The sequence below is a fragment of the Triticum dicoccoides genome, chromosome 4A (genome assembly GCF_002162155.2).
Source record: "Triticum dicoccoides isolate Atlit2015 ecotype Zavitan chromosome 4A, WEW_v2.0, whole genome shotgun sequence".
Taxonomy (NCBI): Eukaryota; Viridiplantae; Streptophyta; class Magnoliopsida; order Poales; family Poaceae; genus Triticum; species Triticum dicoccoides.
Window position 1 is genome coordinate 9,675,976 of NC_041386.1, and position 4,551 is coordinate 9,680,526.

Genomic DNA, 4,551 nt, shown 5'->3' on the forward strand with positions numbered 1-4,551 from the left:
TACTGGGCAAAAGAAGTACCAGAGGGGGGCCACTCACCGTCCACGAGGGTGGGGGCGCGCCCTACCCCCCTGGGCGCGCTCCCTACCTCGTGGGCCCCCTGGTGGCCCTCTGATGCCCATCTTCTGCTATATGAGGTCTTTCGTCCGAGAAAAATGATAAGCAAGCTCACGGGACAAAACTTCGCCGCCATGAGGCGGAACCTTGGCGGAACCAATCTAGGGCTCCGACGGAGCTGTTCTGCTGGGGAAACTTCCCTCCGGGAGGGGGAAATCATCACCATCGTCATCACCAACGATCCTCTCATCGGGAGGGGGTCAATCTCCATCAACATCTTCACCAGCACCATCTCATCTCAAACCCTAGTTCATCTCTTGTATCCAATCTTTATATCCAAACCTCAGATTGGTACCTGTGGGTTGCTAGTAGTGTTGATTACTCCTTGTAGTTGATTCTAGTTGGTTTACTTGGTGGAAGATCATATGTTCAGATCCATCATGCATATTAATACCCCTCTAATTCTGAACATGAATATGCTTTGTGAGTAGTTACGTTTGTTCCTGAGGACATGGGAGAAGTCTTGCTATAAGTAGTCATGTGAATTTGGTATTCGTTCGATATTTTGATGAGATTTATGTTGTCGTCCCTCTAGTGGTGTTATGTGAACGTCGACTACATGACACTTCACCATTGTTTGGGCCTAGACGGAGGCATTGGGAAGTAAAGTAGATGATGGGTTGCTAGAGTGACAGAAGCTTAAACCCTAATTTATGTGTTGCTTCGTAAGGGGCTAATTTGGATCCATATGTTTCATGCTATGGTTAGGTTTACCTCAATACTTCTGTTGTAGTTGCGGATGCTTGCAATAGGAGTTAATCATAAGTGGGATGCTTGTCCAAGTAAGGGCAATACCCGAGCACCGGTCCACCCACATATCAAATTATCAAAGTACTGAACGCGAATCATATGAACATGATGAAAACTAGCTTGACGATAATTCCCTGTGTCCTCGGGGGCGCTTTCCTTCATATAAGAGTTTGTCCAGGCTTGTCCTTTGCTACAAAAAAGATTGGTCCATCTTGTTGTACCTTATTTACTTTTATTACTTGCCACTCGTTACAAATTACCTTATCACAAAACTATCTGTTACCTATAATTTCAGTGCTTGCAGAGAATACCTTACTGAAAACTGCTTATCATTTCCTTCTGCTCCTCGTTGGGTTCGACACTCTTACTTATCGAAAAGTCTATGATAGATCCCCTACAGTTGTGGGTCATCATTGCTTCCTCGCTTGGCCGAGCTCCTCCTCGGCTCGCTCCAGTCCTTGCTTTAGTCCGGAGACTTCGGCAGTGTGTGGGGTCACGGCCAGCAACGACGCCTACTTATTCATATAAGACATATTTTAGTTAGTTTCCTGCAAAAAATCAATTGATCCTCTGTCCGGCTCGTCTTTCCAAACACCGAACAGTGTCTCGGGGGCTACTGTCTATATTGGGATTTTCTCTTTTGCGTCGCTGACCTCAAAGCCTGTCAGCAGGCTGTCGTAGGCTTCGGTCAGTCCACTTTTGACGGACTGAACCTTCTCAATCACCGTACCCATAAGGATACGGTGTTCATCCACAATGGAAGCGCCTCGTGGCGCTTCCAGCAGATTATTCGGTGCCTCTGGTTGGACAGAGGTCACCGGCGAAATAGGCACGCCCCCTTCTTTTGAAGGAGGTTGCTCGCCAAATTCCGGAGCCATATAGGTCTCCGGACTTGTATTCGGCTGGGGGCTGAACTGAGCAAAGCCCTCGTCCCCAGTCGCCATGGGGGTCTGCTCCCCCATGTGTTCTACAGCCGAGGTTTCGGCCTCTGGCACCACCCTGGCGGCCTCCCAAACCTCTCCCTAGCCTGGGAAGGTCCTTTGGGACAACACCTTATCGTCGCCCTTGGCCGTGGGGGAGTGAGTGGCCAGCGATGACTCGCTGTCCATCGCCTTCGAATCCAGCAAACCTCTTGATGAGGATCGCTGGGAGCTGTCGTGGGCCGGACTGAAATGACATCATTTAAACATATCAATATAATGAAGCAAGAGAGGCCGGATATAGGGACGTGTGCGGGTTCTTAGTACTTACGACGTAGCCAGGGGCTTGTTTCGGGGGCGTCGCTCCGGGCTGCTGTCTACGTCCCACGCGGTGTTATCCGCGAGGGGACCCTTCCCCCTCTTGGGCGCCTCCGCCTCCAGATTGGTGGAGGCCGCCCTCTTCTTCCTCCCCCCATCAAGGGGGGGGGGGTGCTTTCCTCCTCCTCCTCCTTGTCATCGTCTTCGGCGACGGAGGAGTGAGTCTTGTCTTCGGACGATATGTTCGAAGCTCCCTTGCAGCGGGGGCCACTCCGGATCCCCTTGGCCTCTTCTTGGCCTTCTTCTCCGGCGCCTTATAGGGCGCCAGTACCAGCATCTTCGCTAGGAGCGGGATGACTGGTTCCTCGGGCAGCGGAGCCAAATATCGAATTCTCTCCGCTCTCTCCGTCCATATCTGAAATAATAAATTTTAGATATCTTCCTTGAAACAAGCAAGTAGAGGATGCGTCTAGAGACGTTAACGGCTTACCTCGTTGGCAGAATGGGTAATGTCGTGCCCGCGGTCCGAGTCTATGGTTGGCGGCGTCTCGTTGCCCTTAAAGAGCAACTTCCAGGCATCTTCATGAGTGGTTCCGAAGAGCCTTTCCAAGGTTTGGTGCTTCTTCGGGTCGAATTCCCATAAGGGGCAGCTTCGGCTTTGGCATGGGAGAACCCAGCGAACCAGCATCACCTGGATTACGTCGACGAGCTTGATGGTTTTATCCATCATGCTTTGAATGCGCGTTTGCAGCGCTATCAACTCGTCTGACGAAGACCAATTTGGGCCCTTCTCCATCCAGGAGGTGAGCTTTGAATTCGGAAGCCGCGACCCAATTGGCGCCGCGGGGCTCTGTGATATAGAACCACAGTTTCTGCCACCCTTGACGGTCTCCACAAAAGTACCCTTGGGCCATGTGACATTGGGCAGCTTGCTCACCATGGCGCCTCCGCACTCCGCGTGCTGGCCATCCACCACCTTCGGCTTCATGTTGAAAATCTTGAGCCACAGTCCGAAGTGGGGTTGGATGCGGAGGAAGGCCTCACACACGACAATGAATGCCGAGATGTTGAGGAAGGAGTTCGGGGCTAGATCATGGAAATCTAGCCCGTAATAGAATATAAGCCCGCAGACGAAAGGGTGGAGAGGAAACACTAACCCGTGGATGAAATGGGGGATTAAGACCACCCTCTCGTTGGGCTTCGGGGTGGGGACAATTTGTCCCTTGGCTGGAAGCCGGTGAGCGATTTCTTTCGCCAGATACCCGGCCTCCCGAAGCTTGGTGATGTCCTTCTCCCTAACGAGGAGGCCATCCACTTGCCTTGCCCTCTAGATTCGGACATGGTTGAGTGCTTCCTAAGGGCGGAAAGAATGAGGACTTGGGCGCTGGAGCTCGAGGATGGAAGGGCAGAGGAAGAGAGAAGGCGTGGGTGAAGAAAGGGGAATCCTTATCTCCTTATAAAGGCAGTGAATATCAAGCGCCTCCCCACTCGCCTTAAAACTCACCTGTTCCCAAGGGCTGTGTAAATAGCACGGTTATATTACCCATGCCCGTATTGATGAGAATCCCGCAATAAGGGGACACGATCTCTACTTCGACAAGACGTGCCTATTAAAACCACGTCTCGAAACATGGAACGGCAGACGAAAAACGATTCAAAATGATAACCAAGCAAACGTGATGTCACATTACAAAAAGTTGTCAGCGGATTGGACTCGTGTAATATTATATTCTCTGCGGTTGTGTGTGGTACTTGTGTTACGGATCCGGACACGTTCATTATGACCGAAAACTATCTTGGAGTATTCGGAAAGGGGAACCCGCCTTGCAATGTCGAAGACAGTCTGCGCGCTGGACACCTCGTCATTGATGCTTGGTTCAGGGGCTATTGAGGGAGTCCTGGACTAAGGGGTCCTCGGGCGTCCGACCTATTAGACATGGTCCAGACTGATGGGCTGTGAAAATACGAAGACCGAAGACTCTACCCATGTCCGGATGAGACTCTCCTTGGCGTGGAAGGCAAGCTTGGTGTCCGAATATGAAGATTCCTTTCTCTGTAACCGACCTTGTGTAACCCTAGATCCCTCCGATGTCTATATAAACCGGAGGGCTAGGTCCGTAGAGAGATCCTCATAATCATAGTTAGACAGGCTAGACTTTTAGGGTTTAGCCATCACGATCTCTTGGTAGATCAACTCTTGTAATGCTCATATTCATCAAGATCAATCAAGCAGGAAGTAGGGTATTACCTTCATAGAGAGGGCCCGAACTTGGGTAAACATTGTGTCCCTTGTCTCGTCTTACCATCAACCTTAGACGCACAGTTCGGGACCCCCTACCCGAGATCCATCGGTTTTGACACCGACAGTGCCCCCTCTCGTAGTCCTATTCGGACTCCCCTAGGGGGGGCGCCACCTCCTGGCTACTGCCCTCTCTCTACCCTAAGGCC